Raw genomic sequence first — 27,917 nt, forward strand, 5'->3', positions numbered from 1 at the left:
AGGCAAGGCAAAGGTTTATCTGTCATTGCAAGATTTTTGTCTAACACACACTACAGTATTATTCCTGGAGGACCTTAGTAAAAAATCTGTTCTCTCACAAACAACAATTGCTGGCATGGATCGAAAATTAGGCCAGCTAGTCTCACAAATGAATAATTTGGAGGCATAAGAGGTAGTGGTGAATAGAGTGTGATGGAGATGGGGATAAAATTAGAAGCCTATAACAGCAAATGATAATCACGTATCATATTCCTCAGACAATTCTGAAGAAAAGAGAACTCTATAATTAAAGACAAAGTCTAAAACATAAACCACATTCTCTCACGCTCACAGTATTATAATCGTAGCTCTGCCAACCAGTAAAGAGGGCAGGAACCCTGTCTTTTAAGCTAATGGGTGGTGAAAATATTGCAATTAGAAAGTAGATAGTTTTTCTGTGTCTAAGAAATGTGTGTCTAGACCTGCATTTTATGCTTGCCACAAAAACAGGTCTCTTGGATAGCCGTTCAGTGCAGTAGCAGTAGACCATTTGGTAGGAAAACCCTGAGGAGAATCTACTTTTCCATAGAGAAAACAAGCAGGAATTAATTCAAGAAACTGGAGGCAAAAACAACATAGTGATTTTTCATTTTTAAAGAAGTGATATAAAAATGGTAAATGGGAAAATAAAGGAACTGTATTTCAGTTCTAGCTACCCTCTCAACACATGACCCCATTTGAAAAATATCCAATCTAGCCTAAAACTGAACTGGTGTCCAAAAATTGTCCCTGCAAAAATATCTGAAAAATATCCTGGTGTAATATTTTTGGGGGAGTACATCAGCAGAATGATGGCTGGATTGGAGCAAGCAACCTACATATAAGGATATGGCAGATTCTGATTCCAACCTTCCTATAACTCTTTAAGGATGAGTAGTTCCATATTTATCATACTTACTGATTTTATTAAAGTTACTGAGTCTTTCTTGTTTTGTTTATTTATTTATTGTATAATCATTGCATCTTCTTGGACCCATAAATTTCAGATTTAGTACATTTAGAATGGGAATGCCATTGCTGATTTCTTTGATGAGATTTCCAGATGAAGAGGTTCCTTGATAAAATATAAACATCTCAAATTATTATTTCTGTCAAACTCTAGGATTCGTGTTTCACTTCTGCATATCAAGAGGACAGAACATATAATACGAGGGCATTGTTTGGTTTACAGTTTTTATTATTATTTTTCTCTATGTATGGCTCTGAAATTTGATCTGATTCGCTCTTTAAACTTAAAGAAACACAGGAGGAGATAAGATAAAAGGGTGATTTAACATTGAATGAGGGACTTTAAGTAACATCTCTGGGAATTATATTAGGTGTTCATGTGGAGTTTGGTTCTGCAAGATGCCAAATACTTACAGCTACAGAAACCCTGGCAGGATTGGGTTCACACAGTCTCTCTCAAGAACTGATACCATTTCCCAACTAAACAGTTCACATTTTCTATGATGTTCACTAAGCATATTAAAAAAGCTAGTCTTCTATGTACTTTGAAATACCACATCTTTCAATACACATAAATGGCTTCAAATGTCACTGATTTATGTTTGTAAAAAAGCTAGACAATTACAGAAACTGAACACAATTATAAACAATGCATGTAGGGAAACAGAACCCTTTGTCCTCTGCATACAGCAAAATACCCCTAACAAGAGATAAATTTTAAAGAAAGACCCACTTACTGATAAAGCCCTTAATTAAATATGAATGTATGCAATGTTATGACTGTATGCAAGGAACCAGAAGAAATCTTCTCTGCATACATAAAATTAAGTTAACATACTTTGATCCTTTTAACAATAAATTTTAGATTTATTTATTAAGGATTGGCTGACAGCATGATATTTGGGTAAGATCTGAGATTCATAGACCTGGGGATAATTGTCCTGTCTTTTGGGATTGGAGAACCTCACATATGGTGAATCAGGTTTTCAGTAACCCCTCACTATAGTAGACTTTGTTGTCTAGATGGAAGCCAAGTGCCAATAGGAGAGAGTGTTTGGCTTCTTGTTAACCAGTGTGGTAGTACAGAAGCTCTTTGTTACTGGCTTGGTAAATATAATGATAGAATAAACCAGCAGTTTTGGGGATTATCTTACTTATTACTTGCAGTCTGCCCTGAGTGTGGCATTCTTAGTGTGGCCCATCCATGTACCTGGTCACAAGCCCTATCAGTTAGTTTTAATCAATGTAGTCAGTCTTCTTTTAATTCATATAGTTTGTAATACACTCTTTGGAAATATTTCTCTCTAACTAATTTTGACCTTTCCTTAGAATATTAATTGTTTCTTTGTTTTGCTAGTTGAAGTGAAATCAGTGGGTTTATCATCACTTCCTTGTTTGTGCAGAAGTTAAATGTGATGGTACAGCTCAGTTGCAAAGTTAACAGGAGTGATGAAGCGAAAGACAAAACACTTAACCATTGTGGGCCATACACCAATGTTATAAAATAAAACTATTCCTGAATTATGTAGTGTTGACAACTCTTGTAATTTTATTGGGACTTTAATGACATTTGGTGTTCTTCTTAAAACCCCAGCTCTTATGGTCAGCAAATTGAAGGATAATCTGTTCTTTTTTTAAGGTAAGTTTCTAGCCATTGTGGATGCAGAGAAATCTTGAAATCATGGGTGCACACTAAAGACTCAGAAACCAGCCCTCCTGGCTCTGCTACTTCTGAACACATTCAGTGCCTGGGAATTGTCTGCACTACTTATTCATCTGGTGTTGTACTTTGTCTGTAATTGTGTAACAAAGTGACTGACTGTCAATCCCCTAAATATCTGTCTGATGGGACCATTCCTCTGGGTGGACATGAGCTCTGTTCAACTAGTCTGCTTTGGACATGAAGTGCTCTCAGCGACCTGCTGGGATTTTATTCAGACCAAACACAACAGAACAGAAGTGTCTTTTGGAAAGGACAGGATGCTTTTGGTGGCCTCCCTCCCACCAGTTCACATGCTACTGCCAGTGGGTTGTTGGCTTTGATTTGGACATGGAGATGTAGGCAAGACTTCTGTAGGGGTAAGAGTGTTAGGTGGGTTAGATTAGATGCCTTCTCTTTGACTGAGACTGGAAACTGCATGCACCCATTCTCCACATGAGTTGCAGGCACTCCTCAGGAAAGCACAATTTTCAGATTATTTAAAACATGTTCATAAACCTATGTTATACAGGTTTCATAAGAGGGTGAAAACACAATGCATCACAGTTATTCACGAGGGGCCAGAATGTGCTTTGTTCTCACACTGGTGTACGAGCAAGGAACTTCCTTAGCTCTCAAGGGATTTGGATTTTCCCCTGCATGGCCACTTCATAACTGCTCACCTCCACCCAAACAGTAGAACTCTTCAGCTGCACAGTGGCCCTTCCACAGCTACAGAAACCTAAGATGACAGTTCAGCAAAGCACATAAGTATGTGTTTAACTTTAAACGGCTGAATAATCCCACTGAAATCAAGGGGACTAAACAAAGGCTTAAAGTCATGAATGTGCTTACATTCCTTGCTAAATTGTTTCCTTTATGAATTTCACCCTAAATTATTAAAATAATTAGCACAATTAGATGTTAATGTATTCCATTTAATAGTTTAGATAAAGAAAAGAATTCACTAAGCCATCAGTAAAACAACTGAACAGTAATTTTTTTTAGTCTGACACTGTCTCAGAAGCATGATGGTTCAGTAATATATTTAGTTTATCAATTCCAATTAAGTTATTATCAGAAAGAAAGAAAGAGAAAAAAATTTGAACCTACAGATCTGTCTACATAAGCTCCAGGGAAACCAGTTCAAGTCCATCATAATTGTTTTAATAGGTTCAATTTCAGAATGCCTATTTATAACAAGCCTAACAGTTTTCCTTTGTACAATCTCTAATTTATTAATTAGCATCAACTTCACAGGTTCCCAAATGGAAAGATTATTTTATTATAATATGAAAGATTAAAATGCCAGATTTTTAACCATTTTATAAGCAAATTTCCAATCTTATTTTAATCCAAGGAAGACTTGTGAGAGTTGTTTTAGGAATGCTGATGCTGACAGTTCTAAATCAACTATCAGTAGGATCAAATACTTATAGTCCCAATTTGTACTGCCTCTTCTATTTAAAGCTTTACAGCTTTACTTTTTGCCCAATTAACCTTTCTGAGACTGATATTCAGGAATTTCCTGTGTCATAGGGCATGTCTACACTGGCAAGTTTCTGTGCAACAAGTGATACCACTTTTATTAAAGCACTGGAATTAAACTGCTGTTGTGTATCCACACTGTGCTCCTTGTGATTGTGGAGCGCATCCACATTAGCAGCTCTTGAACAGCAAAGAGAGCAGTGCATTGTGGTAGCTATCCCACTGTGCAACTGGCCGCAGGGTGCTTCGGGAAGGGTTTGCAATGCTTCATGGGGCAGGCACAGCACCACATGATGCAGGTTTCCCAATCCCATTGTTCCATGGGCATCCTCCTACATGGTGAGCTGCTTTTCCAATGAAGTGGGGGATGGCAGAGTGTGTGACAGGGAGTGTGTGTGTATGTTGGGGGACAGAGTGTGTGTCAGCATGCTGTCTTGTAAGTCCAGACAGCAACAGGAAGCAACCAGTCCTGAGGCAGGGTGAGGGGGAAACCCCAACATCAGCCCCTGCCTCCCTCTCCAGCTCTCTGGACAGCAATCTCTCTCTCTCTCTCACACACACACACACACACACACACACACACACACACACACACACAGACACACACACCCCGCTTCTGTGTTCAACAGCATGAGCATTCCAGATTAATGGTTTGCTTTGTGTCCCGGAGCAGATCAGCATAGCACACAAGAGCTGTCAGAAATGGAGCTTTGAAAGGGGAGGGGCTCAAGCCTTCAGGGCAGCCAGCCGAGTTCAAAACAATGAGCAGAGCAGCACTTGAGCGATTATGGAATACTTCCAGAGGCCAACTGATTGCTTTCTGTGCTGTAATGTGTTTACACTGCCAGTACAGAATTGGAGCCTCTGCCCTATAAGGCTTACGACTCTAGTTGAGATGGGTTTTTTGCAATGCTGTAACTCAGGAGTTCCTGCACACAAAGTGGCCTGGCATCGTGTACACCTCGGGAGTTACAACGCAGAAAGCTGCTTTCCTGTGCAGAAACTTGCCAGTGTAGATAAGACCTTAATTTGAGGCATAAACAAACAATTACTTGCATTCATCAACACTTGTAAAAGTCGTAGAGTCAATCAATGTTAGACAACAATGATGGACTTAAGTCAGGGCCTCATGTGGTGGCATTGTAACTTGCCTTGGCTCTAACTATGCTGATTAATTTAGGACATATTGAAAGGTGCCTGTGTTTTGTGCAGTGGCCCTGTTCCACATACACCGTCCACCTCCCACTTGCACAGACATTTAGAACAGGGCAAAGTCTCTCCCTAAAGCCAACTACAATTATGCTCCACTCCCATTAAGGCAATCTAGTTTTTCAAAAAGATGGAGACAAAAATTTGCAAATAGAAAATAAGGAGCTATGTTCATCTTACAGCTGGGTTATTGAACTCTCTTATTATTCAAACATTATCCTGTATTTTATTTTAGAATTTCTGCGGATTCATAGAATCATAGAATATCAGGGTTGGAAGGGACCCCAGAAGGTCATCTAGTCCAACCCCCTGCTCGAAGCAGGACCAATTCCCAGTTAAATCATCCCAGCCAGGGCTTTGTCAAGCCTGACCTTAAAAACCTCTAAGGAAGGAGATTCTACCACCTCCCTAGGTAACGCATTCCAGTGTTTCACCACCCTCTTAGTGAAAAAGTTTTTCCTAATATCCAATCTAAACCTCCCCCACTGCAACTTGAGACCATTACTCCTCGTTCTGTCATCTGCTACCATTGAGAACAGTCTAGAGCCATCCTCTTTGGAACCCCCTTTCAGGTAGTTGAAAGCAGCTATCAAATCCCCCCTCATTCTTCTCTTCTGCAGGCTAAACAATCCCAGCTCCCTCAGCCTCTCCTCATAACTCATGTGTTCCAGTCCCCTAATCATTTTTGTTGCCCTTCGCTGGACTCTCTCCAATTTATCCACATCCTTCTTGAAGTGTGGGGCCCAAAACTGGACACAGTACTCCAGATGAGGCCTCACCAATGTCGAATAGAGGGGAACAATCACGTCCCTCGATCTGCTCGCTATGCCCCTACTTATACATCCCAAAATGCCATTGGCCTTCTTGGCAACAAGGGCACACTGCTGACTCATATCCAGCTTCTCGTCCACTGTCACCCCTAGGTCCTTTTCCGCAGAACTGCTGCCTAGCCATTCGGTCCCTAGTCTGTAGCTGTGCATTGGGTTCTTCCGTCCTAAGTGCAGGACCCTGCACTTATCCTTATTGAACCTCATCAGATTTCTTTTGGCCCAATCCTCCAATTTGTCTAGGTCTTTCTGTATCCTATCCCTGCCCTCCAGCGTATCTACCACTCCTCCCAGTTTAGTATCATCCGCAAATTTGCTGAGAGTGCAATCCACACCATCCTCCAGATCATTTATGAAGATATTGAACAAAACCGGCCCCAGGACCGACCCTTGGGGTACTCCACTTGATACCGGCTGCCAACTAGACATGGAGCCATTGATCACTACCCGTTGAGCCCGACAATCTAGCCAGCTTTCTACCCACCTTGTAGTGCATTCATCCAGCCCATACTTTCTTAACTTGCTGACAAGAATACTGTGGGAGACCGTGTCAAAAGCTTTGCTAAAGTCAAGAAACAATACATCCACTGCTTTCCCTTCATCCACAGAACCAGTAATCTCATCATAAAAGGCGATTAGATTAGTCAGGCATGACCTTCCCTTGGTGAATCCATGCTGGCTGTTCCTGATCACTTTCTTCTCATTCAAGTGCTTCAGGATTGATTCTTTGAGGACCTGCTCCATGATTTTTCCAGGGACTGAAGTGAGGCTGACTGGCCTGTAGTTCCCAGGATCCTCCTTCTTCCCTTTTTTAAAGATTGGCACTACATTAGCCTTTTTCCAGTCATTCGTCATAGACAATCCTGCATTTTATTGTTCTTGAAAAAAAATGAGCGAGGACAAACACTACTTTTCATACATACAGATATATTACTATCAGGTTTGAATAATATATTTGCTTGCTAAAGTGAGACAAAATAACTGATCCTGGTGAAAATAACACTTATTTATCTGCATTACTGAGGATCTGAAAAAAAATATGTATTTTTTCCCTCAAAAAATCAATTATAGTTCTGATTTTGTTTCTGCATCAGAAAGGAACATTTCAAAACCTCAGTTTTTCTGCAGAATGGCATTACTGTTTTTTGGCTAGCCCTAGGACTAACCCTCTGAAACCTTTCCAGTTTCAGACAGCTGGAAAGGGAAAGTTCATACACCTTCCCTTTAGTAGCAATTCTTGGCAACTGTAGATACACCCACAGTAGGGCTTTCCTGCTCCTCGGGGTCTCATGTCTGCTGCCCCTGAAGAAGGTTCATAAAGCAGGCTTCTGGGAGGTGTGACAGGGTCAGGCCAGATGGCTACAGAAGAGTGACAGAAGGCAGATATATTAGCCCCAGGTTAAGTAGGCCCCTTTTCCCTGAGTAAGGTAACAGGGAAGGTTCTCGAACAATCAGGAACTTTCTGGAAACAATTAAGGCAAACAGGCTGATTAGAACACCTGCAGCCAATCAAGAAGCTGCTAGAATCAATTAAAACAGGCAGACTAATCAGAGCACCTGGGGTTTAAAAAGGAGCTCATTTCAGTTTGTGGTGTGCGTGCGAGGAGCTGGGAGCAAGAGGCACAAGAAGCGGAGAGTGAGAAGACATACTTCTGGAAGACTGAAAAGTACAAGCATTATCAGACATCAGGAGGAAGGTCCTGTGGTGAGAATAAAGAAGGTGTTGGGAGGAGGCCATGGGGAAGTAGCCCAGGGAGTTGTAGGTGTCATGCAGCTGTTACAGGAGCCACTGTAGACAGCTGCAATCCACAGGGCCCTCGGTTGAACCTGGAGTAGAGGGCAGGCCCGGGTTCCCCCTATCCCTCCATCCCCCCAACTCCCTACTTGATACCAGAGGAGTTGACCTGGACTGTGGGTTCCACCAGAGGGGAAGGTCTCTGGCCTGTTCCCCGATCCACTAGGTGGATCAGCAGAAACTGCGGGGATTGTTCTTCTTCCTTTTCCCCATGCTGGCCAGTGATGAGGTTAACTGAGTGAATGGCAGATTTGAGCCATGAAAGTGGCCAAACTGAGGGCTGCTGTGAACCTCTGAGGCGAGCAAATCCGCCAATAAGCACATGACCCACCAAGGCAGAGGAGGAACTTTGTCACAGAGGTCAAATGCTTGCTCCAGCTCATATGCCTGTGACTACAGCTTGAGGTTTCAAAGTGCCCAAAGGGTCAAAGATGCGTACAAGCACCTCAAGGCCTATGAACTACCAAACAACCTCATACTCAATACATCACATTTATATTGTAGGTGACACGTTGGACAACAGAAAAAAATGTGCAAGGGGAAATTGCAATCAAAGGCCCCAACCACTTTTGTAGCTGCCTTGGAGTAGTCACTTTGAGGCAATGAAAGTACTCATGAGCCTACAGTTAGTCTTAGTCATGATCAGGGTCTAATTTTTCAATGACAAAAAGGATAAGAAAATTATAAAATAAATAGTGTCACAAACAAGTTTATAATAAGTCTCAGTCATTAATCAAAGGTGAATAGTGAGGACTTTTCTTTCTAAGTTATTTTGAATGGGTGCAAAGGTGCTTTTCAATTTTTCTTTGAGGGCTTTTTATACTCCAGTTGTACATATCTGTTCAAAGTTTGTATTCATTGTTAATGTTGAATATATGTTTCCAATTTGTTTCTTTGTTTACCCTTTTATTTGTGTGCTCAGTTTCTCAATTCAAAGCCCTTGTTACTGTTGGGTACTGAAACTAAGAAATTGTTCTTGTCTTTACAGGTAAGTGTATCCATTAACAAGTACTCTGAAAAATGTACCATGTGCTCATCAGAAAAAGTAACTGTCAATTTGATGAAGTACAACTCACATCTCATTAGTGTTGAGCACAGAAGCAATATTCTACATAAAAAATGACTGCTAAAATATTCACAATTACCAGCTGTTCAGAATCCATTTTATATAGATAAGAAACATGTCAAATTTAATTTATCAGATGCTTTCTGCTGTCATACTTTTCTTTCGTTCAATGTACTGAAAAGTTATAAAACAACCTCAGTGTTATTCTAGACATGTATCATATGGGCAAAAAGAATAACAATCTATTGTGCACCAAGATATAATGAAAACTATATGGATGAATAATCTTCTGTAGGTTCTCTCACTCTGAAGGCTGAATAAATTATCCATTTCAGGGACTTAGTCTTCCAATATGTTTAGATATACTTTTGCACATTTTTGATGCTATCATAATATAAATAAGTAGTCATTTAAATGTATCTGAATATACAATATTTGGCATCTTTATTATAAAAACTTTCATATCCGGCATATCCCTAAATAAGAATATTACCCTTTTGTCAGTGTGGTAGTTGTGTTGGTCCCAGGATATTACAACAACAATGTGAGTGAGGTAATATCTTTTATTGACCAACTTCTTTTGGTGAGAGAGACCAGACAGACTTGTCTCTCTCACCAAATGAAGCTGGTCCTCACCCCACTTGTATCTTGAATACCCTTATGTCAATCATCACTTCAAAACAAAATTAAAAATAGAATTCAATATTAATTCACATTTACAAAATATACTCAAATGCTTAGGAAGATTTAAAAAATAACCAGATATTAAACAACAGAGAACAACAGTGGGATTAGCAGTAATAAGTATTGGAGAAAGTATAGGCTGTAAGAGTCAAATTAATGGGTTAGTTTTAGATTCAGTGCAACTGATAAATGAGGTCAGGTGGGTTTCAGAAATTTCTGAAACAGGCTTTGCTTATTCTACCACCACTTTGCCTGACCAGGAGCAAGTGTGGGGAATTTGGACTTTAGACAGAGTTTTAGGAAATGAGGTTGGAGTCCTCTATACACTGGGATGGGGAACACTATTTTGAACTGTAGATCAATATTGCAAAGCTGTAACACAACCTGGGAAAAAAAAGAGATCACTCTTATCCATAGATCAATTGACAGCATTTAGATATGGTTTAATTAGAAACAATTAACTCTATATAGAAATCTGTTAAATAGTTCTAACCCACACACCTTCCGGGTGCTCTATCCCATCTAGTGGCACCGAGACCACTTAGAGAGAGCTAGATTAATGAGTCTGCTCTACAGCCTTAGCTAAGAGGCATATGGCTTTTAGCTCAGGCAGTAGAGGCTCATACATTCAGCTACAGAGGTCCCAGGTTTGATCCTGCCTGCCAACAACCAGCATGTTGGTGTTACAAATGGGGGCTTGTCTGGGATTTCAATTGGAAAGTCTCTGAAGCTCTGGACGCACTTCCTCAGCTAGGGAAAGTACATAACACACACACTTTCCAGGTGTGGTGTTCTTTCCCATCTAGTGGCAGAGACCACTTAGAGAGAGAGAGAGATTAATTAGTCTGCTCTATAGCATTAGCTAAGATCTATATGGCTTTTAGCTCATGCATTCAGCTACAGAGGTCCCAGGCTTGATCCCGCCCGCTGACGACCGGAGTCTGTCAGTGTTACATAGTTATGGGACAATAACTATCTAAGTTAAGGGACAATAATTATTTAAATTATTCTCATAAAATGTATACACACACACATACTTTTGCAAGGGGAAACTGCAAAGGCCTCAATTCTACAACCATTTCTGTACACACACACACGTTTCCTTGGTTAACTACTGTATAATATACACTGTTCCTACATACTTTTGTAAAACCATTTTTAACTACCCCATAAACATCAGTGTAAAACTAGAGTAATACTTATATTCAGAGATTATTATAGGAGAAGGGATGGGAATAAATAGGGATCTGACCAGCATACTAGGTTCCTAAAACTAATTAAGGAGGTACCTGGAACCTCACCTCTTTACCCTGTGTATTTTATACAAGATAAATGAAAGGTTGGAGGCAGCTAAAAATATATAGTAAACTGCCAGTTTGTTCCTAGTTGGATGTTTCAGGCATCTACATGGAAGAGCTGGCTGAGAAACAGCTTCTTTGCTATCTAGTGTCTTGAGTTGTAGCTGATCAGATTTGGGGGCAGGAACAGAAGAATTGTGGGCTTGTGATAAAACCATGAAGATTGCCACAGTCTTGGGACATGACCTAAAAGATTTTCAGATATGAGGCCATCACCAACTGATGCCATGTTGCCTGTGGCAGCAATTTTAACAACACTGTCATAATCTGCAAATGTTGTTGTATTACTGTTGTGGTATATTCTTGGTTTGCTTCAACATGACTTTAAAATTGGTCACATTTTGTACTACTTTTGATTGTCAACATGGTCTTGGCTGAATTTAATCACATTTCTCTTTTTTTCTTTCAGATGCTACTTTGGTTGTGTGAAAGCTGCTTGGTGATTGGGTAATATTAACTGTACAGAGTAACAAAAGATGTGAGATTACTATTGGCTATTACTAGTGCTTCAAACATGTCAGAAAGATACAAGCTTGTTGATGGATCTGGATCTCAGAGACATTCCATTCCACTACTGACTAGGGCATCTCTGTGCTTTGTCAGAAAGACACAGTACAGTGTTGATTAACCCAGCAGAACCAAAAGGAAAGCATGTTCAATATAGCTATCGAACTCTTGCAGAAAGTATCAGATGTTTCCATAATCTGAATGCACTTCCTTTGTCCACAGATAAACGTAGATTATATGATGTTGATGGTATTGAAAAAGACTTTCAACAAGAACAATGGACATTGGCACAAATTCTGCTACATCAGATTTAATAGGACCAAATTTAAAAGGGCTGAGAATAAAAACCCATCACCAGAATGCCGTGGATCACTCTGGCATGTTACAGAGGAATAAGTGACCCACACAAAAACCTCCAGAAAAAGAGGCATGCTCTATTTCATCAGAAGACCTCCATGAAGCTTCTAACGTCAGCCTGGGTAGTCGAGTCCGCAAACATGCACTTTAGCTGCTAGACTACCACTTGCTTGCAAACCTAAGTGCAGGGGGCTTAATGGCCCAAGAGAAAAAGTACCATGCAAGATGTCTGATGTCTTTCTACAACGAAGTCAGGGAAGAAAACTGAGAAAAGCAAAACAGATGATGTTGCATGGGATTGCCTTTGCTGAACTCATAGCATACATTGAGCAGACAAGAAAATGAAGGCATGGCTCCAGTCTTTAAACCAGCTGACCTCACAAGGTTCCAAACAGCTTCGGATGACACTGGCTCAGGGGCACTTAGCACTAAACTAAAAACCTGTTTCTTTCCATATCTCCAACCACACAAATAAGGACATGATGTACTCCTTGCCTTCAACCAGGATATTGGACATGCTCTCCAAAATCATGTGAGGAAGACTGGGATAGGTGAAGTGCTTCTTTGTCGCACACACTAAAACTTATCCGAAGGGAACTGTTTCAAATGAAAACAGTTTACTGTAGAGCAAGCCAAATCTTTGCTTGTGTCACTATGAGCACTGATATTCAGGATATAGAATGGTCCAAATGTTAAAAGTGAGTCTGAACAAGTTTCCATTCATCCAGCTGGCTTTACTTTGGTACAACTGTTTCAGTACAAAAGCAATATCAGTCACCATGAAGAAACAGAAAGCTTGTACCACAACGAAGCTCGAGAATCACCTTTACCAATCTACATTGCTTTGACACTTCATGCAAACATGAAAAAGTGAGCTAGTAGTTACTTTCTTAAAACTTAATTTGTCCATCACCTGTGACAGAGTGCTGGTCATCTCTCCCAGCATGGCAAACAGTGCATGCCAACACTTGAAGGATGAGAATATAGCTTATCCTCTAAAGCTCTATGGTGGTCTGCTCACTACTGAGGCCACACACAACATAGACCACAATCCCAGCTCCACCACAGCAACAGACTCCTTCTTCAGCATCCCAGTATTCAAGTGAGAGAGCTGTCTGTGGAATTCCCACCCCAGACTGTGAGACTGCACATTAGAAAATAAGAACAGCCATACTGGCATCAGACCAATGGTCCATCTAGCCCAGTATCCTGTCTTCCAACAGTGGCCCATGCCAGGTGCTTCAGAGGGAATGAGCAGAACAGGTAATCATCAAGTTATCCATCCCCTGTCACCCATTCCCAGCTTCTGACAAACAGAGACTAGGGACATTTCAGAGGATGGTTTTGCATCCCTGCCCATCCTGACTAATAGCCATTGTTGGACCTATCCTCCATGAACTTATGTAGTTCTTTTTTTGAATCCTGGTATAGTCTTGGCTGTCACAACATCCTCTGACACAGTTCCATGGGTTGTACATTGTGTGAAGAAATACTTCCTTTTGTTTGTTTTAAACCTGCTGCCTATTAATTTCATTGGGTGACCCTGAGTTCTTGTGTTTATGAGTAAATAACACTTCCTTATTTACTTTCTCCACCCCAGTCATGATTTTATAGACCTCAACCATATCCCCTCTTAGTTATTTATTTTCCAGGCTGAAAAGTCCCAGTCTTTTTCATCTCCTCAGATGGAAGCAGTTCCATACCCCTAATCATTTTTGTTGCCTTTTTCTGTATCTTTTCCAATTTCAGTATATCTTTTTTGAGATGGGACGACCCCATCTGCATGCACTATTCAAGATGTGGGCATACCATGGATTTATATAGAGGCATTGTGATATTTACTGTCTTATTATCTATCCCTTTCCTAATGATTCCCAACATTCAATTAGTGTTTTTGACTGTCTCTGCACATTGAGTGGATGTTTTCAGTTTTCAGACACGCATTGAAGAAAACTGTATCATCACTTCATCACTTCTTGAGTCTTAGAAAATTGTCCTCCCATTGAACTTGAAGAAAACCAATGCTCCCATGCCAGCTGCAAATGGTGAAATTAAGGCTAACGGCCAATTGATTACCCAAGTCCTATAAGACATATGCAGGTAGCTTGAACAAGTAAGGCAAGCCATGTGTCTGAATACCTTCAATTAAAAGTTTTTCCTGGACAGCTTACCATGCTTGTGTCATAGGACCTCCAGAGAAGCCCCAAGGTTGACAATATCACAAGGATAGACTCATAGAATAATATCATTGTAGGACTGGACGGGACCTTGAGAGGTTATCTAGTCTAGTCACCTGTACTCATGGCAGGACTAAGTATTATCTAGACCATCCCCGAGAGGTGTTTGTCTAACCTGCTCTTAAAAATCTCCAATGATTCCACAATCCCCCTAGGCAATTTATTCCAGTGCTTAACTACCCTGACAGTTAGGAATCTCCTTTGCTGTAATTTAAGCCCATTTCTTCTTATCCTATCCTCAGAGGTTAAGGGAAAATATTTTTTCTCCCTCCTCCTTGGATCTTCTCTTGGGATCCTCTGGCACAAGTATTTGACTCAATATATTGCTTTCCTTACAGAAGCTGATTTTGTGAAAAATCTGTCTGCCCCTTTCAAATTTATAAAACCCCTCTCTTACACTATAATTACCATTATTATTTAGTCAGTATCAATAGTTGCTATGTGCCTTGCAGCATGAGAAAGAGTTCATGACCCACAGAGATTACAATCTAAACTATAAAACTGGTTGAATTATTCAGTGCAAAAAATTAACTGACAATGTAACCCTTTTATTCTGAAAATAAAACATTAAACATGTCCCAGATTCTGTGTATATTATTTGTCATTAGCAGTACTGAGTGAATAATGTGGACAAATTTCAATCTAGGGTCTTCTTGGATGTTGTTGAATTCAGCTATTTGCTATTCATTTTTTGTGCTTTGTGACTGGTTTCTTTGGTCACATAGTATTGTTTTTGCCCTCATTAGATGATTAAAAATTTTGAAAGAATAGAACAACAAATTATGAATAGTGGAGAATGAATGGTAAATATTTTGGCTTAAGCATGTATATATGTTTGCATGCACAATAGGGCATTAATACAAATAGCCATTCCCCAGAAGGGTGTACAAGCCAAATGCAATTTGTATGAATAGCATGGGGAATGAACTTAACAGACGTTTGGCATTCAAATGAATGTTCACCAACATTGTTTTAGCAATATGTAACCTACAACTAAACGTTATGAGCTTTGAAAAAAATCATTCCCCCCCTTAGTAAAAATAATCTAATTGTTTACACATAGTAGAACCTTGGCTCCAAACTCACTCTTGTAATTGGGCCTATCCACCTTATCCTGACACTCAAGAAGCTACATTAGGCCCCTCCTTCCATACAGTGATATTCCCCTATTCCCAAGAGACAAAAAAGGAAGTATACATAGGAAAAGCACAAAAGTGTAGGGACAGAATCAGGAAAGCCAAGGCAAAGAACTAGTTACAGTTGGCAAGAAATGAGTCAATAAGAAGGGGTTCTTCAAATATGTCAGACAAAAAAGAAAGATCAAGGACATTTGGGTGTGCTGCTCAATGGAGAAGGTGAGCTGGTAATGGAAGGTGACAGGAAGGCAGAGATGCTGAATTCCTACTTTGCTTCAGACTTCTCACAAATATATCATGACTGGACAACTAGTGAAGTTACTATAGACAATAAAGGGGAAGGTATGTGGATCTGGATAAATAAAGACGACTTCAGAAACCTTCTGACCAATTTGAATGAATTCAGAGCAGTGGGGGCAGATGCTTTTGCCCGAGGGTACTGAAGGAAACAGCTGAAGAAATCTCTGATCCACTGGCAATAATATTTACAAACTCATGGATGATAGGAGAAGCTACTAGAACAATGTATAAAACAATCAATTTGCAAATACCTGGAGCATGAAGGGATCACCACTAGCAGCCGGCATGGATTTACCAAGAACAAATCATGCCAAACCAGGTTTATTTCCTTCTTTGACAGAGTAACTGATTTGGTGCATGGGGGAATGTGGTGGACATAATATACTTGGACTTCAGCAAGGCTTTTGACAGTCTCACATGAAATTCTGATAAATAAACTGGAGAAATGCAGTCTAAACAGAACTACCATTAAGTGGCTACATAATTCGTTAAACAATCACAAACAAAGAGTATCTATTAATGGAATGATGTTGGTATCTTTATTAGTGACTTGGATGCAGCTACAGAGAGCACACTGATCAAGTTTGCAGATGACACAAAGCTGTGGGGGAGGGAGGTTTGCTAATACTTCAGAAGACAGAGCTAAAATTCAAAGGAGATCTTGATAAACTGGAGAACTGAGCTATAGACAATACTATGAAATTCAACAAAGAAAAATGTAAGGTGCTACACTTAGGGAATTAAAGCCAAATGCACAATACATAATGGGGGGAAACTGCCTTGGCAGCAGCACTGCTGAGAAGGATGTGGGGGTTGTGGTGGATCACAACCTCAACATGAGTCAGCAATGTGAGGCTGTTGCAAAAAAAGCAAATGCAATTTTAGGTTGCATTAACAGAGGGATAGCATGCAAGTTACCGGAGGAGATAGCACCGCTCTGCTCAGAGGTGGTTAGGCCTCAATTGGTAACCAATTTTGGTCAACAATGTATAGAAAGGATGTAGAGAAACTGCAAAGGATCCAGAGGTGAGCGGCAAAGATGATCAATGGGATGGAATGCAAGCCATATGAGCAAAGGCTGAAGGAACTGGGTATGTTTAGTTTGGGGAAAAAAGGAGATGGGGGGTGGAGGGATATGATAGCGGTTCTCAAGATATTTGAAATGCTGCTATAAAAAAGATGGAGAAAAGTTGTTCTCTTTTGCCACCAAGGGCAGGACAAGAAGGAATTGGTTCAAACTACAGTATAGTAGATTCAGATTAAATCTCAGGAAAAACTTCCCAATGTAATACCAGTAGGACAATGGAACTGACTGCCTTGGGAGGTTGTGGAAGCTTCTTCACTGGAGGTTCTCAAAAGAAGGCTGGATAGCCATCTGTCTTGGATGGTTTAGACACAACAAATCCTACATCTTGGCAGAGGGTTAGACTAGATGCCTCTTGTGGTCCGTTCTAACCCTCTGATTCTAATTCTAAAAACTTAAAGTAAACCTGCATTGAAACCATAGACATTACCATTTACTTTCTAACCCTTGCTCGCTTTCAGACTCAATCCGTTCTCTTTGTGGACCACAGCACACAAGTGTGCTGTACCTATTCACACTGTGGTTTTGGGGAAAACATAGAAGTGGGTTAGTAGCCACAATGACAGGGAACTGGAAGTGTGGAGAAATGGAGTTTCTATCAAGGCGGCTCTAGAGGATCCTTATGCATGGATCTCATAAATTGGGTAGATCACAGGTCGTTTTCCTGGAACAAGGCAACCTGTGTGTATTTTCAGAATTTAGTCTGCACGGGCTTTCCCCCACATAAAAGGACCATCTGGCTCTTCATTTCTTTGGCACCCACTAAAGGCAGAAATATTACATTAGAAAATATCAGTTCTTTAGATTCAAGATGACTGTCATGAAAAGTTTTGTTGCCAGCTAAACTCCCACTGATGACAGATGTAGCCTTGAAAACATCATCACTTACAGCCCCCTTCCACTCCCAACAAAAAAATTCTGCATCAAGTTTAAGATTAATAAACATAACAGATGATAATTTTCCAGTTGCATAAATGTACCCTTACACGTTTAAAACCAGATTCAGAAAAAAACATAGCTGACAGAAACAGATTATTCAGAACTGGCATGTTGGGGAACCATGCCATATTTTCAGTTCTTGTCCTTACACTTACAATTAAAAACAAGTAAAACTAAGCTTCATTTATTATACTCTTTCTGAAAATGCTCAAGCCATGAACATTCTTACTAAACATTTTATCAAAGATGTTACTGTCTAGACAGGGATTTGATATAAGTACTTCATACCATCAGGCACAAAATAATCAACGATTCTGGCACAGAAGTATAAAGTTGGCTGCAACAAAATCAATAATGGCATGAATCATCGTGTCCTAGTTACGCTAATTATGCTTCTAACTCTAACTGTTAATATTATCTGAATAAAATACAAGATAAAAATATATTCTCTACAGCTGCCATTAGTTAAGTGCTGACAACTAATTATCAACCTTTTTAAAAAGTACTAGATGTTTTATTAATGCACTGCATCAGTAGATGATTTGGGTAGATAAAAGTAATTTTTTATTTAAGAATTCCCCCATAACTTTAAAACCTAAGAAGATCTTAACCTGAGATTTTATACATTCATAAATTATAAACAGATATACATTAATTATATAAAATGTTACCATTCATTTTACTTTAATCGATATTCTGTCCTTTGGTATTTTGTAGGTTGAATTGGGATATTTCAACAGTTTAAATAAAAGTTGAGAACTGACTCAAATAGGCTTTTTCATTTGCTCAGACTATGCCACTGGCAGGTTTCAGACAGATGTGAATAAGCAGGTAGGTTCTGTTCCCCAATGCACAGTTAATATTTTAATCAAACAGGCTAGGAAAAAGCTTATTCTCTGGCAGCCGTAGTAAAAAAATATAGGTCCACACAAATGAAGTTTAATTGACCAATTAACACATCAGTCCACATCCAACATGAGGCTCAAATGGTAATTGATATGGTCTCTGACCAAGACTTAGGAAAAAACAAAGAAGAAACCTTCTCCCCTGACCTGGAGGGTATTCAGTGCTTCAGACTGAGGCCAGTGTATGCAGGAAAAGAACTTTAGAATTTTAGTTAGTATCATAAAATTCCAGTTATGTACCTCAACATATGAGGTCTTAGAGCTTTTATTAAAGAACCTCCCAGCAATCTATGACAACACTTCCCTTTGCAGTATTCTTTTAAAACAGTATTCTTTTAAAGTAGCAGTTGCATATTCTCCTGTATTTTAAGATGCAAATGGCTGATCTGAACAAGAGGAGAAGATTAGGGGGCTGGTGCAGAAAACTGGTCCAATTTTTTTCCCAACTGAAGTGGGAAGCCTGTTTTCATTTTCAGCCTCAGGTCAGCTACGCCAGTCAAGATTTTTAAGTGCGAGTCATACTGATAGCTTCTCCTTAATAGAAGGACATATAACCGATCGATTTAAAAAAAAATCATAACCAAATTTGCAATCCAGGACTAAGTCATCTTAAAAAACCAACAAAACACACGAGAAAACCCAACAGAAGGCCAAGAACCCATAAAATACGAGCTGAAGATATTGTTAACCTCCTCTGAACCATTTGGCTGGCATTGGAAATCCTTCTGTAAATTGTTGCAGATTAGACAAATTGAACTTAATCTAATGGGAAAGTAATAGAATTCAACAAAATTCATGCCATGTATGAAACCCATTGGGTAATATTCAGACACAGTAGAACAAAAATTATGCTAAACATCTAAAAAGTGTGTGTAATGTTTATCCCTAAATATTAACAAATATATGCATGTTAATTATTGCAAAAATCAGGAATCCTTCAGCTAGGGGCACAAAACTTGAACAGGGCATTCCATTTTATTTATGTATTTAAGCCTAAGGGACCCCACTACAAACTATACTCAAGCTTGTGAAGCAAATAAAACTAATAGTATGAAGACATTATCTTTCAAGTACATATTTGCTAAGAGTAACCTTTTTCCATACCTGCAATTATCTTACTCTAAACTGATTGTAGTTGACATATGTAATTAATGCTTACAAAAGGACAAACCAGGAATTAAGGCAGGCAGCAATTATTTGAAGTGTAATGTCTGCCAGATTAGTGTTGGCACAATGAATGCTCATTGTGTATTAACAGTTTATGAGAAATACAATAAGAGCTCTTGAAAGGCTGGTTTAAAAGAAAATGTAACATAAAACAGTTTTTAATAGAAAACTGACAAGTTCATTGGTGTGAAGATGCTGGACCATCCTGAGAGCCCTCAGGTTTATTTTTAGTTCTGTTGTAAGGGTTAATGAGCCTCTGAATTACTCAAGACACCCTTCTGCTGGCATGTTTTCCTTCAAACTGGTTTTCTTGTGCTGCATCAGGACATGATCCACACCTACTGAAGTCAACGGAAAGACTCGTTGACTTCAATGAGCATTGGTTAGGCTCTTAGTATTTTACTGCTAGTCCCATATAAAGTTATGGCCTTGCCTCGATTAGGTCATCTTTCTTGTTTGATTTTATGTGCACCCTGCCTTTCATGGCGAGTTCTCTTTTCTCTTCTAGGATTTTGTGAAGTTCAGAGAGGCTGCTTCAGGAAGACCCTCAAAGATTTAACAACTCACCCATTCACACACCATTCTTTTATTTAAAGAGAAATGTACTTCAAAATCAAAAGGTCAAAAGTACAGGGCATTTTTCTTAATTATAGAACCACAGCAGGACTCCCACAATAGCCAGAGAAAGAGTGCAGCCTTACAGCATGTGAAGCCACTATATAGTGTATATATTCAGGTTGGGAATTTCAGAAGAACATACTAAAGGATAATTATATTGCTGCTGTAGCAAAACTATAGTTTCTGCAAAAGCTTTCTGGTAATTCACCCTAGTGATTAAATCATAATAGTTACTGTGACATGAGTCATAACCTAGCATATTTGTCTTGTGGTGAGTTGCAAATGCAACAGTGAAAATTATATTTTATTATGCATGATTAAAATCACTGTCCTGAGATTTAAATTTCCCGTTGTAATTAATGTCAAGCTCTTTAGGTTGGAAGTGACTAACATTTCTATTCAAGTGGCTCACTGGAGGCCCTAGGCACAGGCGAGATAAGCCAACTATTATTTTTGTTTGATAGAGTGTCAACAATGTGCCTGGCTCCGTTTACGATAAAAATGGGGATGACCCCTGCACTGAGAAGTTGAGAGGGCACGCTGTGGAGGATACAAAAATATTTATGTATCATGTGCAATGCCTGGCCACCTCCTCCCTGTCTCACTCCCACCTGTCCATTATGTTTCTTTTCACAGAGCTGTTGGGTGCAGTGGGGCCTCCTTTGGCCAGATGGCACTGCTGCTTCCCTGTCCCTACCACCTCTCTAGGGTACAACTCAGAACAAAAATGGTTGGTTTGATGCCAGCTCCTGGTCTTCAGTTTGTGAATCGCACATGGTTCAAAATCTACAGGGATTAAGCACCTCTACCCAAGGCATACTCCAGGTCAAGTTCTGCCACAAGGAGACTGCAAAATCCCATATCTCATTACAAACATCTATTTCCAACATTCTCCAGCACTACCCTAGTACAACATTACTCAATACAGCCGGGGTAATCAATTATTTTTTGTCAAGGTCCCAATTTCTTGGTCAAGGTATAGTCAAAGTCCAGACTCCAGAGAAAATACAAAAATAATAATGATAATAAGTAAATAAAAGATTTCACAGACCTTACAAAAGCATCTGGACATCCAGCTTTGGCCCACGGTCTGCCTATTGACTACCCCTGCATTACAGGAAATACTTATCAGTTGTGACACAATATAGTTAACTATAATCTTACAAGATCTACATATATTCATACAAACCTGATATAAAGTTTACACTTTGTCAAGGTTCCTCCCCCACTCTGAACTCTAGGGTACAGATGTGGGGACCTGCATGAAAAACCTCCTAAGCTTCTCTTTACCAGCTTAGGTCAAAACTCCCCCAAGGTACAAAATGTTCCACCCTTTGTCCTTGGATTGGCTGCTACCACCACCAAACAAATACTGGTTACTGGGGAAGAGCTGTTTGGACAAGTCTTTCCCCCCAAAATACTTCCCAAAACCTTGCACCCCACTTTCTGGACAAGGTTTGGTAAAAAGCCTCACCAATTTGCCTAGGTGACTACAGACCCAAACCCTTGGATCTGAGAACAATGAAAAAGCATTCAGTTTTCGTACAAGAAGACTTTTAATAGAAATAGAAGTAAATAGAAATCACCACTGTAAAATCAGGATGGTTAATACCTTACAGGGTAATTAGATTCAAAACATAGAGAACCCCTCTAGGCAAAACCTTAAGTTACAAAAAAGATACACAGAAATAGTTATTCTATTCAGCACAATTCTTTTCTCAGCCATTTAAAGAAATCATAATCTAACACATACCTTGCTAGATTACTTACTAAAAGTTCTAAGACTCCATTCCTGGTCTATCCCAGGCAGAAACAGCATATAGACAGACACACAGACGCTTTGTTTCTTTCCCTCCTCCCAGCTTTTGAAAGTATCTTGTCTCCTCATTGGTCATTTTGGTCAGGTACCAGTGAGGTTACCTTTAGCTTCTTAACCCTTTACAGGTGAGAGGATTTTTTTTTCTGGCCAGGAAGAATTTTAAAGGGGTTTACCCTTCCCTTTATATTTATGACACACTTAAACAGATATAAACCTGAAGCTTGATATGCTCAAGATATTATATAATATCAAATAGTTTAAGCAATCAGAAAACATTTTTAGTCCTCCAACATATTAATTTCTGACATATTTAATGGAGCCTGGGATGCTATTCCTTTCCAAATATTTGCTAAACACAAACAATGTGTAAATATACAGTCAACATATTTTCATGACAGAACAAAACAAATGGCAAAGTTAAGGTTGTTGAGGAGTCCAAATCAAGAGGGGTGATTGAGAGTGATGAAGGATTATATTTATGGATGTATCTATTTGGATTTATACAAGTGTTGTGACAGGGCACCTATCCATACCCTTTAGGTCCTTGGACATAATTAAAAATATCTTAAAATAATACTAAAACTGAAGTACAGTGCAGCAGTCCAATTCAATACACCCCATCACCAGATAACTTAGAGTCTAAAATCATTCTCTCCTCAACTGCTCATCACTCTTTTAATTCTCCACCATTTTCAAATGCCCGGGGAAGATACATACACTCTGCAGCATGTTCTGTAGAGCACCAGGTTCAGACTATTTCAGGCTAATGCTGGAAGTGAATTTCAAATCTGTAGGACACCAGTGAATGGCCTAACAGTGGCCCCTTCTCATTTATACCAATGGTGTTTCAGCTCAAGTATCTACTCTGACTTCAGCTGGTAGCATGGTACAGGAGAGAAGTGGTCTCTCAGACAAGAAGGTACTAAGCCATTAAGGGCTTTATAAGTTGTAACCAAAAATGCCCACTGTTAGGGGGCTTATTCCTTCACCCACTTACTTCCCTGGTCCTTCTCGCATGAACAGAGAGCAACAATACCCGAAGTCCAAAGGTGCAAACAATTCGATGTTTATTGGGGTGAACTTCTAGCAAGCATGATTCCAGTTTCCTTCCTTAGTACCCTTCTTCCCAGCTCTGACACCACAGAGCCTTACACCTGTGTCCCTGTTCCCATTCCTACCCTTAGCCAAACATGATTCCAACTTCCTTACTCCCATTCCCTGTTCCCATTTCCCCCTTTAGCAAAACATGATTCCAATTTTCTTACCCCCATTCCCTGTTCCCATCTCCCTTACCCACATGCCCATGCCCACGCCCACTCACTTCCTCATTGACTACAGATTATATAGTAAAACTTGAGTTCTGCTTAGCTATACCTTAACCAATCATTTTCCTGAAATTTAACTAACCAATCCTAACATATTGTAACATGATTATGTAACCAATTATATCCCACCACCTTAATTAGTTTACACCCAGCAAAATTAATTATACAGCAGACAGGAACAATCACAGAACCAGACAGAGATTATACAGACAAACAATAGCAAAGTGGAAACTATAACGACAAGACAATACAGAAGTGAGGGTTTCACATCCCAGCTATTGATAAGTGAGTTCTTGCCAGACAGGATGCTATCAAACTAAGTTTCCTTTTACATTTTCTAGGCACTTCCCTTTCTTTGGAGGTGATAGGAATACAATCCTGTCCTGATAGTGCCTAACAGCCCAATAGCACCTTATTTCAATGTGACTAGTTTGGAATGTGAGGATGTGACCGTTCGCTTCCCAGCTTATGGCTGCCTCTGCTGCTTAGCCAAAGGCCTGAGCCAAAGCACAGGTCCACAAACTGTCACCGAAGGCCCTTACACCGGCAGACAGTGATTTCTTTCTTTTATACCTCTAGAACTAGCCAAGCGATAAGAATACACCTAAATTCTTAAAGTACAGGCCTTTGCAGACAGGCCTGAATATCTATACCCTAACACTCACAAGCAGCCATTGCAGATCAAGGCTGCTCACAGGAAGATACTCCACTTACCAAGAAGGCCACCATATTCTGTACCATTTTCAGTTTTGGGGTGGTTTTAAAGTGTTGCTCGATACAGCTGTCTCATCTTGAGGCAATGGGAATCTGACTTGATCCCTTATCTGTTTCCAGAAACTATATTTTATCAAGTTGTAGAAAAATTGTGAAGATGTTATCTTTGGGTGTTAGCTGGACTCCACTGAAAAATGATCTTTCAACCGTAGCTCTTTTAAATGATGTTTTTTGTGTATATACCTCCTCTTCTATTAAACCGAGTACTGTTCACTCTAGAAAGATATAACTGAAAGAAAAGCATGTTTGTAGGAGACAGCTTACAGCTTAACAGCCCAATCTTCAAACGGCATACACAGGAATAGTCCAATGGGACCAATTTACTGAATTGACATTAAAAAACAATGAGAGAAAGAGATACAGAAAATAAGAGAACAGTAAATGTTTGCCTGACAAGAATGTTATCTGTATATTTGCTTAATATAGAACAGGACCAAATCCTCTGGCTGTTACTCAGTCTTTACATGCAAGGAAACACCCACTTAGTCAACGTAAACTTGCGTAAGTAAACTTTCCTGGATGGAAAATATAATATGCTAAAAATACAGCAGCAAGAAGTAGACTCTGATAGACACTAAAAATCACTTAGACTAGTGGAAGGTGGTGTTAAGTCACTCAAGTTAAGGATGGGAATTTTGATTGGTTCCAGGTGGCCAAGGGAAGAGTGCAGATTGGACACACACACACAAAAAAAATGAGAGATGGTGAAAACTGTTAGTCCAGCAACTTCCCCTTTTCTTTTTCAACTCTATTAATTAGCCAAGAGAGAGTTTCACAGAAATCAGTAGACAAGAAAAGTGAATATCAAAAAGTAGAAAAAAAAATCCAACTAGATCCATATTTACAGTTTTTCAGCTATATTTACATTCTGTAAATAGATACAAATGAGTAATATTGCTGAATCCTGCCAAATACTACATCTCCCTTTGAAATATTTATACATTTGTTTAGTATTATCTGTACTCTCCGGATGTACCTTTCAGTTAGTCAGTATCACTCCAAGCTCCTTTCCTATGAGTGGTTGTCGCACTGACTCCACTGGAATCAGGATTGAGCCCATTACATCAGCATGTGCAATAGCAGCCACCTCTTCTGGGTGAAAGGCTTCCATGTTTATTTTTCAGAATGTCAGTCATTTCAGATGCGCTCATCTGTTTGTAACAACATTCCCAGCTGCACTACAAGCACTCTTTTAATGAATACCAGGGAGCTTAAGTAAACTGTAGTTATAGCAAGGCAGAACCTATATTTCCATTTCAGAAACGAGCATTCACAGGTCCGTCTATTTCCACATAATGCTACTGTTGTTTTGTAAATTAACTAGGCTTTTACCTACACTCTAAGTAGCCCAACCAAAGCCTAACAGTGGCAACCTGTGAGAAGGCTCAGGGCTACACTAAATGTGCCTAAAATGGAAGTGGTATGACACTATAGTGTGATACATGTAGGTTAAGGTCCCACAGCTCGTGTTCTATTCTGGTCCAAATAATTTCTCCTTCCAAAGGTGATATGATTATTTCATAAACTGCCACTGTTCAAAATCAGAAGACATTCCACGCCTACCTACTGTATACATTTCTCTCTCTCTCTCTCTCTCTCTCTCTCTCTCTCTCTCTCTCTAAATGAATGTGTTTCACTAGGTATTCGAACCTTTCTGACAAACAAAAAAGTGTTCCATTGAGTGTGCATTGCCCAGTGCCATCTGACGTTGTGCATGGGTTATTAACAACTCTGTGCTTCTCTGGCTGGAGTCATGGATTACATGTTTTGAACAGTTATACTCATGCTCTATACAGGTGAGTGTTTTATGGAGGACCTCAGGAGCTGCTGAGCTAAACTTGTTTCCATAGGGGAGGGTAGCAGAGAGCAGGCATTCAACAAAGCCCTTTTGGTAACAGAAATGACCACACTAAGCACTCCCTGAGAATGAATTGAATTCCAACGAGATATTTCTCCCTTTACCAAGGTATTTAAAAAAACAAAACCCTAAAAAACTCCTATAATAAACAAATACATGCAACATTAAATTGTACTTGAGAGGGTCAGCTTTGGAACAGCGAAACTTCCAATGTTAGCAAAACCAAACTACACTTTCTGTTACCTGAACATTATAGGAAAGTTAAGATTATTTTGAGCATCAGACAATGCTCATGCCTTCTTAGGCTATAATTTCCTTATTTGCCCTTGTCAACCTGATCTCCCTCCCTCCCACTTTTTCCTTAAAACAATGCTCAGAAAGCAAAAGCTTGAATTGCAAATGGATATGTTTATCTTGTGGCTCTCTAAGACTTGCATTCAGCAAAGCATTTGAGCAAGTGCTTGAAGTTCAGCATGTGCTTATGTATTTTGCTGAAGAGGGCTGGGATTATTCATGTACTTAAAGTTAAGCACATACTTAAATACTGTGCTGAATCAGAACTAATGATTTTTGAGAGATATTGCTTTTACTGAATTATTTCTACTATATGTAGAACACGGCATGTGTCTCCTGGTGGCTAATAAATTAATAATAAATAAAAATAATACCACCATGCTGAGAAAAGCTAAGCATCAGTAAATTCAATATGTAAAAGAAGGTACTGATATGAATTAGGCATCTTACACCACACATCACTAATGTACCCATCGTCCTGGACATCAATAACAGGGAAGACCTGAAATGAGGTCTGTAAAGCTACAGATTTTCATTTGTGAAGGGGTTTGGAAATTAAACCCTGCAGCTTGGTTCTCCTGGACTGAAAATGGAGTAACTTCTGGAGTTGCACCGGAAGTTTTAATTTGAAGGGATTTGAAACTGTTGCCTCACCTTTTCCCTACTGGCACAATCTGCCCTCTTAGCAAGCAAAAAGATTGCCATTATTTTGGGGGTTCTGGGGATTGTACTTTCTTATTAATTAAGGGTTTTCCACAGCACCTGTCAATTTAGCATCTGAATGCTTATTGGGTGGAGCTGGAAAGACTAGCAAGGGAAAGACAGTTTACTGTCTTCCCAGATGTCTTGATCTCTTTAGCTAAGATTATATAAAAATCTTTGTATGCTGCAGAACACACTGAACATCATGCCAGTCTCAGACTGAGCATGTTTGGGCTGTAATGCAAATAACTGCTTGAATTTTACTCAAAATGTAACCCAGAGATTTGTTAATTTTAGTCTGGGTTTTTCAAAGGACTGCAAAGGAGTTAAGTGTGCCATTGACTTTCATTGGATTTGGGCATTGAGCTCATTTAGGCACCACTGACAAAACCAGCCTCAGTGTTCAACGTTCTAAGGAGAATTTTAACAACACGATAAGGAGAAGCTAGCTCTCATCTTGTTTACACAGAGGCAAGTCACCTCTCCATACACCTCTTAGTCTGTGATCTTCATTACCCTCAGAGAGTAAGCACAGAGCAGTTTATTTTTTAAAATCATTGCAATGACTAAGAGGCTTGCTTTCTGGAACATAGTCACTGAGCCGTGCCGATAATGTGATCAAGTGTTTGTCCACATCCCAATTGTTATTTTGAGCATGTCTATGCTACCTTTGTCTCAAGAGTTGATGATGGTGCTGACTACAAAAATGTATGTAAATTGATATATTAATCCTTTGGAACCAGTGGACTCTGGAGATCCTAATGCTAATATAAAATGTTTTA

The 27,917-nt window shown here is 39.5% G+C and overlaps 1 protein-coding gene across 17 annotated transcripts in view; it reads right to left on the reverse strand.

Annotated features, from left to right (window-relative positions):
- Window positions 1-27,917, reverse strand: part of RALYL (RALY RNA binding protein like) — a 614,199-nt gene that overhangs the window by 494,446 nt on the left and 91,836 nt on the right. For 2 of the 17 annotated variants that reach the window (XM_073330697.2, XM_073330689.2), the window contains exon 3: window positions 21,415-21,470. The exons of 14 other annotated variants lie outside the window; for them this stretch is intronic. The gene's annotated coding sequence lies outside the window, so the exon portion shown is untranslated. Of the gene's footprint in view, window positions 1-937; window positions 1,075-21,414; window positions 21,471-27,917 lie in introns of those variants that run through there. One more of the 17 variants, XM_073330688.2, reaches the window with a different exon arrangement.

The sequence above is a fragment of the Lepidochelys kempii genome, chromosome 2 (genome assembly GCF_965140285.1).
Source record: "Lepidochelys kempii isolate rLepKem1 chromosome 2, rLepKem1.hap1, whole genome shotgun sequence".
Taxonomy (NCBI): Eukaryota; Metazoa; Chordata; order Testudines; family Cheloniidae; genus Lepidochelys; species Lepidochelys kempii.